The sequence below is a fragment of the Coregonus lavaretus genome, assembly GCF_964263955.1.
Source record: "Coregonus lavaretus genome assembly, chromosome: 12".
Classification (NCBI taxonomy): domain Eukaryota; kingdom Metazoa; phylum Chordata; class Actinopteri; order Salmoniformes; family Salmonidae; genus Coregonus; species Coregonus lavaretus.
This window is the reverse complement of record NC_139999.1, coordinates 35958211-35973527: the sequence shown is the minus strand read 5'-3', so window position 1 is coordinate 35973527 and position 15317 is coordinate 35958211.

Sequence of the window (15317 nt, the reverse complement as noted above, 5' to 3'; positions counted from 1 at the left end):
CACTTTCTGTACTACTCTGACCCTAGCAACCTCAACCTGCCTTTCTCTCACCGGACACCTCCGATCTCCAGCTCCATGGGCACCCCTACAACTAAGACACAATTTTCTCCACCGAAACTACACATTCCTTTGTCTCACATCTAGGACTCTCCCTCCTACATACTGATGCAACATGCCCATAAACTTGACACCTAAAACACTGAAGTATTTTAGGAACAAACGCTCTCACGGGATAACTAACCTTAACCTTATCTGGCAAAGACACTACATCAAAACTCAACAGGACATACAACGTCTTCTTCATTTCCTCACGCTCTCCACTGGATCTGCGTCGCACCAAACAGAAAGCTTCACAGACACTGGGAATCTTCACTTTCAACTGATCTTCCTCAACATTTAATGCCACCCCCGTTATCACTCCTTTCAATGGTGCCCTGCTCTGGAGAGCAAAGCAAGTCACATTTCTTGTCCCTAATCAAGTGATCCGGAGTGCCCGCTCCCTTTGGGCTGAAGAAACACAATAAATCATCACTAGTCCACTCCTAGTTATTGTAATTATTCTGCACTATAGCCTATTTATTGCCTTACCTCCATAACTTGCTACATTTGCACACACTGTATATATATTTTCTGTTGTTTCTGACTTTATGTTTTTTACCCCATATGTAACTCTGTGTTGTTTTTATTGCACTACTTTGCTTTATCTTGGCCAGGTCGCAGTTGTAAATGAGAACCTGTTCTCAACTGGCTTACCTGGTTAAATAAAGGTGAAATAAAATAAATAAATAAAAAAAAATTCACCAACTCAACAGTTCTCCACCCAACCTACCACCACATATGGATCAGCGGTCCTCACTGCAGGAACTTCATCCACCCTCTCGTCAGGTTCCATCTCAGAGCTACTGGAACACGTGTCCCTCTTTTTGCACTTGACGACAACCTTCCTCGCCACACTGCTTCCCTCTACACTCAACTTCTTCTCAACAGTCATCACTGCACCTGCCACCACATCTAATTCATCCTTACTCTCGTCACTCTCAATTTCCTCAAGTTCTTCCAAAAAATTCTGTGAAATCCCTCATTCCATATTCCCTCATAACCATTTCCACTGTTCTCCTTTTTTTCTTGACCATCATCTTCTCCTTCACCAGATCTTTCAGAAGGCCTGTGTAATCCCCCACTCCATGTTTATTCATAATATTCTCCACTTTCCTCCTTATTTCCTTTTCTGCCATCTTCTCCAATCACTCATTTCCCCGCCAGCCCCAACACAGTGATAGGTCAGTGTTCCCACTTTATTCACTTTATTGCAAATTGGTTGGACTAATATATTATACAGAGAATCAGGACAAAACTGAATAATCAGGAGCATTTTATTGAAATCAAAGATGATCACAAAAGGATCACTAATTGGTTAAAGTCAGAACAGCTGCTATTAGGTATTTTGTTTCTGAAGCATATGGTTTATTGGTTGCAATGCACAAACAATTACAATAATTACAATATAATTAACAGTACTAGTAACATGCCTGGTTGATCAATACTCAGTCATAGTCAGCTTGAACTGGTAAGAGATTTTCATGTAGGGACCTTGGAGAGTTGAAGGTGCTGTGCGTTCAATACTGGTTTGATCTGATGGTCAGGTTGATGTAGGGATTCTAAACTCTTTGCTTCAACTCTGCTGGTTTTTAAGTTGAATGGGTCTAGAGAGGTCCTTTCCCCAGAAGCGATGATGAGCCTCTGATAGTGCTTCCACAAAATTCTGCAATACAGCCTCCAAATAGTGGCCTGGATCCAAACTGAATTGTTTCGTTTCACTTCACAAATTCAGTCTGGCCATCTCTTTATTTAAAAGGTTTGTGCCTATATCTACTGTGTGTGGGGCATTATTCAAAACCTGTCAGCTACTGGATCACCTTCAACCGATCAGAAGACAACCTAATCCAACCTGCTGCATTTGGCCACGCCTCACCTGAGCCTTTTACATTGCCCTCACCAGGACCTTTTTCATAGACCTCACCCTCTCCTTCTTCATAGACCTCACCCTCTCCCTCTCCTCCTTCATAATAATAATAATAATAATATGCCATTTAGCAGACGCTTTTATCCAAAGCGACTTATAGTCATAGACCTCACCCTCTCCCTCTCCTTCTTCATAGACCTCACCCTCTCCTTCTTCATAGACCTCACCCTCTCCCTCTCCTTCTTCATAGACCTCACCCTCTCCTTCCTCATCATCCTCTCCAGCACTTTCTTCATGGTCTTCACCGATACCTTTATAAAGGCCTCCTGGATTAGGAAGAGATGTGTTGTTACTTGAGGCAGTGAAATACTGCATTGCATGAGTGTGCATAGTCAATGGGGTGCAGTGTGTCATGCCTTTGATATAGATTTGACTGCTTCATGAATTCTTACTCATATTGTGTCCTGCCATTACCACAAGATGTCAGCACCACTGTAATATCAGTGCTTTGAAGCATATCATTTTCTATACATTGACTACCCCACTCATAATTATTTTATTGGAAGAAGAATGATCCTCACCAATCATGTCCTCAGGCTGTTGTCCAGGGGTATCTATGGAAGCCCGTTCCCACCACCCAAAAAATAATAATCTGACTATGAGTTATGAGATAGTAAGTCATAATAATGCCCTATAAATATTATTGATATGTTCGTCAAAAGAGAGATCAGGGTCCAGAGTAACGCCGAGGTCCTTCACAGTTTTATTTGAGACAATTGTACAACCATCAAGATTAATTGTCAGATCAAACAGCAGATCTCTTTGTTTCTTGGGACCTAGAACTAACATCTCTGTTTTGTCTGAGTTTAAAAGTAAAACATTTGCCGCCATCCATTTCCTTTTGACTGAAACACAGGCTTCCAGTGTAGGCAATTTTGGGGCTTCACCATCTTTCATCGAAATGTACAGCTGTGTGTCGTCCGCATAGCAGTGAAATTTGACATTGTGTTTCTGAATGACATCATCAAGATGTAGAATATATAGTGAAAACAATAGTGGTCCTAAAAAGGAACCTTGAGGAACATCAAAATGTACCATTGATTTGTCAGAGGACAAACCATCCACAGAGATTAACTGATATCTTTCCGACAGATAAGTTCTAAACCAGGCAAGAACTTGTCCGTGTAGACCAATTAGGGTTTCCAATCTCTCCAAAAGAATGTGGTGATCGATGGTGTCAAAAGCAGCACTAAGGTCTAGGAGCACGAGGACAGATGCAGAGCCTTAGTCTGATGCCATTAAAAGGTAATTTACCACCTTCACGAGTGCAGTCTCAGTACTATGATGGGATCTAATACCAGACTGGAGTGTTTTGTATACATTACTTGTCTTCAGGAAGGCAGTGAGTTGCTGCGCAACAGCTTTTTCAAAATGTTTTGAGAGGAATGGGAGATTCGATATAGGCCAATAGTTTTTTTTCTTTTTTTTTCAGGCCAAGGTTTGGCTTTTTCAGGAGAGGCTTTATTACTGCCACTTTTAGTGAGTTTGGTACACAACCGGAAGATAGGGAGCCGTTTATTATGTTCAACATAGGAGGGTCAAGCACCGGAAGTAGCTCTTTCAGTAGTTTAGTTGGAATAGGGTCCAATAGTCAGCTGGAAGGTTTAGAGGCCATTACTATTTTCGTGAATGTGTCGAGAAATACAGGATTAAAAAACTTGAGTGTCTCCATTGATCCTAGGTCCTGGCAGTTCTGTGCAGACTCAGGACAACCGTTTTTGAGAAATACGCAGATTCAAAGAGGAATCCGTAATTTGTATTCTAATGATTATGATATTTTCGTCAAAGAATTCATCACTGCTGAAGTGAAGGCCATCCTGGGGAATGCTGCTTTTTAGTTAGCTTTGCGACAGTATAAAAAATACATTTTTGGATTGTTTTTATATCCATAGGTATCCACTTTACTCGCTACAATACTTTGACTTTTCACCATATGATTCCCTATATCTGTTAAAGGAGTAATAGAGAGCAACGTTTTTATTGTTATCATAGTTTCTTTCCATTTGTTATCTGCGGTAGGGAATCTGAATAACATTGGAATTTTGATTCACTATAACTTCAACATACAGCACTTCATTTTTTAGAGCTTCAAGCTCTAACAACCATTAGGCAACATGCTCATTGTCCAAATTGTCCACGGCACCTCCATTTTTAGCAACACAACACCCACCAAATCATGCCCCTACATTCACGTTTTATTCCCTTACCAACAATTTGATCAGCTATATTGGTGTCCATGCAGGTGAAATAGGCAGAAACTTCTTCCATAAAGATGTCCTGAATCTTGCAGAATTGGCTAAAACAGTCTATCAGAACATTTCCCTGTATGTTTTCTTAATGCATTTTATAATGAGGATGTTCATTGGTTGCCTGATACCCTCCTGTTGTCCAAAACATCATTATTTATCAATTTAATGTTCACAAGCCACCACATGGTTTATATAGGCGTTTTGGTTATTTGAGGCTATTGCAAGTAAATACCATTTTCTAAATGTATTTGGTTAAAAAAAATGTGGGTCCTCTCCTCCCATGGATTTATTCTGACAAAAGAACACACAATATGACTAGTTCCACATTTTAGAGAGACTTAATAAAGCCTAACAGTTCATATCATAGATTAGAACAATGGAACAATTGAATACAGAATAACATTATAATTCATTCACATAGGCCTATATACTAATAGTTAACATGTCGAGAACACTTTTTGAATGAAGGTACAAACAAAGGGAGCTGTTTCTTAGGAAAGATCACTTATAAGTATTAGAGAGGGCTATCCTAAATAAATACATATATTTTCTTACCGTTACTTCTTCCATCGTCATGGTGTCTGTGGTAAATGTGTTCCTAAACAATTCAGCAAAAAGTGATTTGCCAAAGGCAGACAAAAATGTCATGTTTTTAACTTGAAATAGCCAAATAAAACTATACGTTTTAATTACGTGAGAGTCTAACCTTTTCACTCCAAATCCTCTTATGAGTTTTGGTTTCACCTTGAGTGCTGTTGGTTGAAGCACCTTCTACTCCCCTCCTAAAAAGTAAGTTGTTAAAAAAATCTGAACAACACAAAACGCTTTATCTTTTTGCATTCTTGTAATAAAGAAAATTAAATTCTTACCTGGTCTTTGATTAAAAAAGATGTGGAGAAGCAAACGTCAGCAAGGGCTGTGAATTAACCAAAGGATTGAGGTGAAACGTCAGGTCAGCAGGAACATAATCTCCTCTTTTTTCAACCCAACAAGATTAACAAGATTGCTCTCATACTGTAGAGAAGTTGTCTAGCATCTGTGATTACTGTGTAGGTTCATACCTTCCTCTAAGTGCTGCCTTGCAGGGGGGTTCCCCTTTCATAAGTGTGCATCAGAGGGCCTAGGTTGTGGACATAGTGACCTTGGGTCCTCTACCTGGCCAATCCAACAAGACGGCCAAGATTCCTCACCCCCAGACTGGTCTGACCACGCAGATGACTTCTCATCGTCTTAGCCATCCTCTGCCAGGGATGAAGCCTCCCTGCTGCCTCTGAGGCCCATTATCAGACGGTAGCCTCATCTGCAGACAATTCAAAGAATGTAAACTAGTAAAGTAACAAATGGCATTTGGATCAACCAGTCTATAGTCTTGAGCAACAAGCTAACTTAATAAAGGCTAACCAGGAAACAAAAGAGAAAGAAGACATACAGTACAAGTTGACTTCACTTGAAAAACAGTTTGACAACTATGGCCAGTTTGGTGGCTATCAGGCCTAATTATAAACTGATGATTTACTTTTACAATTATCTCTCTCTCTTTGCCCTCCCCCCCTCTCTCTCGTTCCGTCTCTCCCCCCTCTGCCTTTTCTCCCCTTCTCTCGCAAGCAGAGGCAGAACGAGAGTTATAGCTGCCATAAAAAGCAGATAATGCATTGTTAACTAATTCGGTGTGCTCCAAGCTGGTATATCCCTTCACTCTAAATCTCTATGACTGTAATAAAAGCCCATTGCGAATGTGTGCCCTGCACAAGCTCAGATAAAACAAATCTATTGGTGAAAAAAGAGAAGGGTTTGGTAGAGGGAGTGGGAGAGGAACAAGAGGAAGGAACAAGAGGAAGGAACAAGAGGAGGGAGGGATGTGGTGCAAAGTGGGGTTCAAAGCTACCAGCTAATCCAGTAGGATCCAACCATGGAAGTGACAGAGAGAGAAGACAGGTATGGGTGACAGTTAAGCTGTTTCACCTTTAACTCGATTACAGATTCATGCTTTGTCAAACTGGGAATGTAAATGGAATCATTCTAGTCGCTAACAGAGAGTGGTGGATATGAAACAGAGCAGTCAGAGACCTTCACACCTTGTCTTCACAGAGAGCACAGATGGAACTCCAGTACAGGTATCAAGCTGAAAATAATATTAGAAGGATTGTGAATATGACATATAGACAAAGAAGAACGTTATGAAGGAAGAGACTATACTATGTAGGTGTTTAAAAAAGAAAGGCATTTCGCTTGGATTTTTGGGGACCAACTCTGTATCTGACCTCTAATGGTGACTTGTAGAACTGCATGGCTCTGTGTATGTGGATTATTGTTGCCCTTCCTTGTGCCCTAAAGTAGCCTCTAACCAGCCGTCCAACCATATACAAAGACAGAAAGTTTAACAGACTGAGAGCGTGATACGGACTAGTAAGAACTATAGACATTTCCAGCTTCTCTAGGCACTTATCAAGAGAACATCCCTGGTCATCCCTACTGCCTCTGATCTGGCGACTCACTAAACACAAATGCTTCGTTTGTAAATTATGTCTGAGGGTTGGAGTGTGCCCCATGGCTATCCATATATTTTTTTACAAAAATAAAACAAATATTGTGCCGTCTGGTTTGCTTAATATAAGGAATTTGAAATGATTTATACTTTTACTTTTGATACTTAAGTATATTTTCGCAATTACATTTACTTAAGTCCTTTTCTATTAAGGTATCTTTACTTTTACTCAAGTATGACAATTGGGTACTTTTTCCACCACTGGGAGCCCTGTGGTGGGGTCTGATGAGATGACAATGCCAGCTCTGTCCTACCCTCCACAGTCCACTGCCTGAGATATGGACTCAAATGAACCATGCCTGTGTAGTCAGCTGGGAATTTCAGAATGTTGGATGTCCAAAATTAAACTTTGCTTAATTTTTTGTTAAAAGCACCATTAGAAATTGTTCCTTAAAAATTGTTCCTCCCTGAAAATATCCCATCGCTAATATATAAGTAGAAACAGCATCAGACTGGGGGAATGCCTGCTTTTAATGACCACAACAGCCTTTTCATCTTAACTATGTGAAAATGTGTGTCAGATGTGTTACTATGGCGACCGGGGGGAGGCTCCCCTGCTGAATAAAAAGCCCATCTGTTTGGTAGCTCTGCAGGATGGCGGGAGAGGGAGAGAGAAACAGGAAATTACCTTGTGGCTGGCTGGGTTGGGCCCCATCGACGTGGGGCTGGACTGGAGCTGCCTGGCAGGAGGCCCTGCCCTGACCTCCAGGCTCAACACACCTGCTGGGCCTCACATCCAGGTGCTGCTGCCTCATCAGGCTCCCTCTGGGGCACTGCAGGGTGGGGTTGGGGGGGATTCTGGCTGGCTGGAGGGGTGGGAGGAGGAACATGTGGAGACAGGGGAGGGAAGGGGGAGACTGGCTCAGTCTTTCCACCTATCACTGAGAAAGCAGAAGAGTGCAATGTATAGGAGTGGAGGAAGGGGAGGAGATTCACTTTCAGGATTGTTATCAATCCCCACTTTTATGCTGTTTTCAGTATAGTTTTACTTCTGACTGGGCTCGGCTACTTCATGGTATTCTGATATACAGCATTTTTGCAAACATGTGCCCCCTTCTTGATAAAAGGGCTAATATCAAAGTAATTTAGATTTCTATCAACCATACTTGAAGAGTTTCATGCCAAAACGCTATATATACACATTTTCAGAAATGTTGGTAAATTAGCTTTTATTTTTTAAATAGATTATCTATCACTTGATGGTTTAATTTCAGAGAGACAAATAATCATGTTTTTTTGCTAAATGCAATATATCTGCCTCACTCTCAGAGAAATAAGTAGTACTGCTAGGTTTTACACAGTCAGATGTAATAAATAACTACATTTTTAATAAAGAACTGTACAAATGATACATTTGTGACATCAATATAAAAAAATATAAAAAAAGTTCAATACAGTAATATGAATAGGAATATTTACATTTGACATTTGAGTCATTTAGCAGATGCTCTTATCCATTCCTCTTAAGATAGCTAGGTGAGACAACCTCATATCACAGTCAAATACAGGATACAAACATTACATTCCAGCTAAACAATGGATATATAGTATTTTGCAAACAATAATAAAGAATGTTGACATCTAAAATCTCTTAATAAAAAATCTGAGAACAGTATTATTTTACACACACATGAAGGTACCCATAAGCAATCATTACTGATGAAAAAACACAAATGTGGAAAATTGGTGGATATAGCATTTTGGAAATAAACTTCACTTGTGTCATAATGTATCATGGCACTATAACAAAATGATTATTACCCGGTAACACATGACAGTATTGGTCATTTGTGGACTGAATGTTTTAAAATGAATAGGATCATTGAATGACATTTTGAACGATTGGCAACTGTCACTGTTTGATAACCAGAAAACCTATGTAATAACATTTTAATAGATATGGAAAAAAAACGACCTCTGCTTTAATCAGATATTTATTTACACCTGCAGAGACAAACAAACAGGAATTCTGGGTAGACATTTGACAACATATTACTGGTAACTTAAACCTAAATGCGTTTTTGAAAAAATACTAAACAGAAATTGACATTTATGTTGTGCTGCAAAGACCAGAGTAATTTAAAACTAGTCAAACAAGTTTCATGGAGATGGTTAAAAAGGCATTGAAACAATGTCCAATAGTGAGCATGTTTAGAAACTCAAGTAGAAAAGTGCTGGAAAAGCCCTAAACTTCATGTTGGCCCTTGCTTTTCAAAGAACACCTAGATTGCATAGCCTACAATTCATGGTCCTGTAATCCCAACTTCCACAAAACTTATATCTAATTCACCTCAATGTTAGCTATGCTTGACTGTAATTTTGTTTATTATATATAATATTTTTGACAAATTCTGAAGTGTACTTGTCATTGTGCATTTGCACCGTAAGTCAACTGTGGGTTTGGAGTGAGCATGGCTTGCCTTTTATATTACCACAGGGTGGCAACATTGAGCAGAGAATGACGTGCTGCCAATGCTTATTAAATTGAAAGAAGTGCTGCCAATGCATACATTTCATGCCAAACCACAAAACACACAGATCTATTGGCATTGCAGTGTGTCATGGCGCCTACCCTGTGGCAAAAGTTGATTATGTGCACAACTATCAAGAGAGAAAATGACTCCTCCTTGCCTTGCTGCCTTCTGTAACCAGAAACCCACCTCACACTTCTAATATATGACTCGGGAATGCAAATCTTGTACTGTAACAGTTACAACAAGCTGGCTACCAGATGAAGACAGTAGACATATTGTGTGTATGTGTTTGTGTGTTGTGTTTAGATGTGTATGGTGCACCGTTTATGTGTATGTGAACCCTTATGTGCATACACGTGCGTTTGTGCTCTCATAACTGCATGTGTGTGTGTGTGTGTTCTTGTGTGTCCTGTGTGTGTTACGTAAAGGTAAGCACCTCTGCAGCCTGTCCCTCCCCAGCCTCAGGCAGAGGCAGAGAGGAATGAAGGAAGGGGGCACATGATGGATCTGGCCTCAAGCCTCTGTCTTTCAACCTGCAGGGCCCATCACATTCTCACCACGCCCCACTCTCTCACCACCTCTGGAATCAACTGACAGGAAAAGGAAAATAAGAAGAAAGGAGGAGGGATCGCACTTCCTCTTCAGGAGGGTGAATGGGCGGGGCTTGTCACTCATGTTTATCTCCATATATCATCTGTTTTATTCATGACACCTAGTGTTTTTAGCTGACTCACCTCAACTTAACTAATTTACATAGAATGGTAATCAGAGCTAACTGTGACAGTTCCCATGGGAGTGTAACACAAAGTCACGTCTTGTACTTAATTTAGGTCATACTTCAAGCAAGCAGCTCATTTATAGTTACTAGAAGGCTGCAACAAGTATGTTTTTATGCTCCATAATCTAATTTTAGCATGAAGAGGATATCAAGGTAACAGTGTTGTATATCATAGTGAGTATGTACAAAATGTGCATGCCATGGTATGCACACTTACTAACCAGGCACGCAGAAGATCCCGCTTTCACAAGACACACACACACACACACACCACAGCGCAGTGTGAAACCACCAGTCACTACACCATAGTGCAGGCCCTCTCTGAGTCTTTTGAAGTCCAGGGCAGACCTCTGTGGGGAGTGAGTGGTGTGCAGTGGGCTCTTCTCCTCCCCTGACCGGCCGTGGGGTGAAATATAAAGCGCCAACCTGTTACATGTTCGTTTAACCCTTTAACTGTCTCTTCTTGAAAAACATGTAGAAAAAAATATTTCACCTTAAATTCCTATTACTAACAACTCAAATAAAAATGTCCAATAGATCTTTTTTTCAACTTGATGTTTATTTTTGAAATATCAGAGCTCTACCAGGCAGTTGAGAAGTTAAAAGAAGGTCATAACAGCAATGCCATATTAGAATGGCAATTTGCATATCATTTTGACTAATTTCAACAATATTACAAAAATTACTTTAGATCTGCTTCAATGGCTTTTATAGGTAGGTAAGCATTGTTAAATAAGGACTGATACACACACATACACACACACACACACACACACACACACACACACACACACACACACACACACACACACACACACACACATACAGTACCAGTCAAACGTTTGGACACACATACTCATTCAAGGGGTTTTCTTAATTTTTTACTATTTTCTACATTGTAGAATAATAGTGAAGACATCAAAACTATGAAATAGCATATATGGAATCATGTAGTAACCCACAAAGTGGCATTCTCTCAACCAGCTTCATGAGGAATGATTTTCCAACAGTCTTGAAGTAGTTCCCACATATGCTGAGCACTTGTTGGCTGCTTTTCCTTCACTCTGCGGTCCAACTCATCCCAAACCATCTCAATTGGGTTGAGGTTGGGTGATTGTGGAGGCCAGGTCATCTGATGCAGCACTCCATCACTCTCCTTGGTCAAATAGCCCTTACACAGCCTGGAGGTGGGATGGCGTATTGCTGCAGAATGCTGTGGTAGCCATGCTGGTTGTATGCCTTGAATTCTAAATCAATCACCGTCAGTGTCACCAGCAAAGCACCCCCACACCATCACATCTCCTCCTCCATGCTTCACAGTGGGAACCACACATGCAGAGATCATCCATTCACCTACTCTGCGTCTCACAAAGACACGGCGGTTGGAACCAAAAATCACAAATTTGGACTCATCAGACCAAAGGACAGATTTCCACCGGTTTAATGTCCATTGCTCGTGTTTCTTAGCCCAAGCAAGTCTCTTCTTCTTCTTGGTGTCCTTTAGTAGTGGTTTCTTTGCAGCAATTCGACCATGAAGGCCTGATTCACGCAGTCTCTGAACAGTTGATGTTGAGATGTGTCTGTTACTTGAACTCTGTGAAGCATTTAAACTCTGTGAAGCATTTATTTGGGCTGCAATCTGAGGTGCAGTTAACTCTACCTCATGACTACCTCATGAAGCTGGTTGAGAGAATGCCAAGAGTGTGCAAAGCTGTCATCAAGGCAAAGGGTGGCTACTTTGAAGAATCTCAAATATAAAATATAATTTGAATTGTTTAACACTTTATTGGTTACCACATGATTCCATATGTGCTATTTCATAGTTTTGATGTCTTCACTATTATTCTACAATGTAGAAAATAGTAAAAATAAAGAAAACCCCTTGAATGAGTAGGTGTGTCCAAATTTTTGACTGATACTGTATTTATATATAATTTTGAAAAGACATGTAAATACAAATTATGGTAATTTTGTATGTCCAAACATGAATATTCAATTACAGTGAAATTAATGCGTTTTCAGGTGGTGTATAGTGCAACATCCCTCAAAATGGTTTTCATAAATTTCAAATGATCTAGGTTCTTCAACCATGTTTCCCACATGTTCAGACTACATTTTGAGATAATATACACTGCTCAAAAAAATTAAGGGAACACTTAAACAACACATCCTAGATCTGAATGAATGAAATAATCTTATTAAATACTTTTTTCTTTACATATATGAATGTGCTGACAACAAAATCACACAAAAATGATCAATGGAAATCAAATTTTGCAACCCATGGAGGTATGGATATGGAGTCACCCTCATAATTAAAGTGGAAAACCACACTACAGGCTGATCCAACTTTGATGTAATGTCCTTAAAACAAGTCAAAATGAGGCTCAGTAGTGTGTGTGGCCTCCACGTGCCTGTATGACCTCCCTACAACGCCTGGGCATGCTCCTGATGAGGTGGCGGATGGTCTCCTGAGGGATCTCCTCCCAGACCTGGACTAAAGCATCCGCCAACTCCTGGACAGTCTGTGGTGCAACGTGGCGTTGGTGGATGGAGCGAGACATGATGTCCCAGATGTGCTCAATTGGATTCAGGTCTGGGGAACGGGCGGGCCAGTCCATAGCATCAATGCCTTCCTCTTGCAGGAACTGCTGACACACTCCAGCCACATGAGGTCTAGCATTGTCTTGCATTAGGAGGAACCCAGGGCCAACCGCACCAGCATATGGTCTCGCAAGGGGTCTGAGGATCTCATCTCGGTACCTAATGGCAGTCAGGCTACCTCTGGCGAGCACATGGATGGCTGTGCGGCCCCCCAAAGAAATGCCACCCCACACCATGACTGACCCACCACCAAACCAGTCATGCTGGAGGATGTTGAGGCAGCAGAACGTTCTCCACGGCGTCTCCAGATTCTGTCACGTCTGTCACATGTGCTCAATGTGAACCTGCTTTCATCTGTGAAGAGCACAGGGCGCCAGTGGCGAATTTGCCAATCTTGGTGTTCTCTGGCAAATGCCAAACGTCCTCCATGCTCTGGACACTACGCTGACAGACACAGCAAACCTTCTTGCTTAGCTCGCATTGATGTGCCATCCTGGATGAGCTGCACTACCTGAGCCACTTGTGTGGGTTGTAGACTCCGTCTCATGCTACCACTAGAGTGAAAGCACCGCCAGCATTCAAAAGTGACCAAAACATCAGCCAGGAAGCATAGGAACTGAGAAGTGGTCTGTGGTCACCACCTGCAGAACCACTTCTTTATTGGGGGTGTCTTGCTAATTGCCTATAATTTCCACCTGTTGTCTATTCCATTTGCACAACAGCATGTGAAATTTATTGTCAATCAGTGTGGCTTCCTAAGTGGACAGTTTGATTTCACAGAATTGTGATTGACTTGGAGTTACATTGTGTTGTTTAAGTGTTCCCTTTATTTTTTTGAGCAGTGTATGACAAAGTGCAATTTTGTGTTACTATTATAGGCATTATTTTATAGGAGACATTAAGTCAGAATATTGACCCCATGGGTCATGTAATGTGGTCTAACCTATTTATGTTGCCTAATATAGTGCTTTGTTAACAATTCAATCATATCTTTCACCAAAATAAGTATTTTTTATAAAAAATAAATATAACCTATTCTAAGTCCACCGTACCTTTTTCTGATTGAGCACATTTTTCCAAATATTTGCTTTATAGCCTTTTTACATTTTAACTATTTATTTTCATATTCCTACTCTTCAAGGTCTCTACTAACATGAATGGTGCCATATTAATCCCTCACCAACTGAATTCCTGCCTTTTATCCCATATCTTTGGTGACTGATATTGAGTTTTCTTACAGCCCTCTGAGTGGGCAAAGCTAGAGTGCCACAACACTGAACTGCCTTAACCCAAAAGGATACAAAGTATGTAAATTGATGCAGGGGAACCAATCAAGTTCAAGTGAATATTTTTTTCAAATCCACTTCTAAATCCATTGTCAAAACATGCTCTACCAGCCGTTGAGAATAGGGTTAAAGGGTTAAGAGATAGTGGTGAGTGTAAATTACCCAGCAGGCGTCTGTATAGCCTTATTTATGAGGCCCGCTGTCAGGTGTTTACGTGTCGGAGCGAGATGTGCAGCTTAAACCACTTACTCCCCAATAAATCACAATAGCTCCAGCACTGTGTGTGTGTTTGTATCCATCTCTCTTAAGCATTAGAACATGTGTTAGCCTGTGTGACGTGTGTGTGTCTGCATTGTTAGCTATGTCTTTTAAGCATGTGTGTGTTTGCAGGTGTGCAATCTCATTTTGATGTGTTTAGGGCGGCAGGTAGCCTAGCAGTTAAGAGCGTTGGGCCAGTAGCCGAAACGTGAAAAATTGGTTGATGCGCCCTTGAGCAAGGCACTTAACCCTAATTTATCATGTAAGTCGCTCTGGATAAGAGTGTCTGCTAAATAACTAAAATGTAATGTAAAAAATGTATGTTGTGTGTGAGTTAGATTCTGTGCATGAAAGAGAGATTGACTCCTGGCGTGAGCATACATTTGTTATGATGAGGTGTTATTACTGTAATGTAAAAGAGTTTAAGAGTTTGATACAGGATAAGCCTATGTAATGTCTGCTCCTTGACTTTCAGTATACCAAAACATTCCTGGGAAGTCTGTGCCACCTGTAAAGAAGAGGCTACAAGCTAGTTGAGGCTAAGAGACAGTTAAGCGCCATTACTCTCAGCCCTAATTATATGAATGTACAACTCCCTCTCAATGATACAAGTTCCGTAATATAAGCTACAGTATCACTAGGTATTTTCACCTAGAGGTTATATGGTTGCTGTGATGAGTCATGGTGGTCATGAAGTAGGAAGACAGAGTTAGGGGAGCTGTTGCAGTGCATTATGGGATCCCACCTGGTCTGGCTGATTGAAGTACACACACTGAGTACTTTCACCCCCCAATACTCCCAACCCCTGCTCCAGTCCTGGGCCATGGCTATCCCTGTCAGATTTATGGTCCAGTGTGTGTGTGTGTGTGTGTGTGTGTGTGTGTGTTTGTAAGAGAGAGAAAGAGAATGTGGGACACAGAGGGAGAGATAATTTAAGTTGTGTTAGTGTATGGCGGTGCATATGTGTTAAGATAAAGGCGAAAGAAACGCACACCTATTTAGGCGAGGTGCTGGCTGACGGCGTAAAACACTTGAAAAAGAAAATGTGCATATGTATTAACACCTTGTGTCCGTATGTGTAATGTGTGCAATGTGCATAT